Source organism: Crocuta crocuta, unplaced genomic scaffold (genome assembly GCF_008692635.1).
Source record: "Crocuta crocuta isolate KB4526 unplaced genomic scaffold, BGI_CrCroc_1.0 scaffold32, whole genome shotgun sequence".
In the NCBI taxonomy this organism is placed as follows: Eukaryota; Metazoa; Chordata; class Mammalia; order Carnivora; family Hyaenidae; genus Crocuta; species Crocuta crocuta.
In genome coordinates, this window is record NW_027529424.1 from 10,904,018 (window position 1) to 10,904,436 (window position 419).

Below are 419 nucleotides of genomic sequence, written 5' to 3' on the forward strand. Positions count from 1 at the left end.
GGACAGTGGACAGAAGATGGATGGGGGACAGAGGATGGGGGACAGAAGATGGACAGTGGACAGAGGATGGGGGACAGAAGATGGACAGTGGACAGAGGATGGGGGACAGAAGATGGACAGTGGACAGAGGATGGATGGGGGACAGAGGATGGGGGACAGGGGATGGACAGTGGACAGAAGATGGATGGGGACAGAGGATGAGGGGCAGAGGATGGACAGTGGACAGAAGATGGACGGGGGACAGAGGATGGGGGGACAGAAGATGGACAGTGGACAGAAGATGGATGGGGACAGAGGATGGGGGACAGAAGATGGACAGTGGACAGAGGATGGATGGGGACAGAGGATGGGGGGACAGAAGATGGACAGTGGACAGAGGATGGGGGACAGAAGATGGACAGTGGACAGAGGATGGGGGG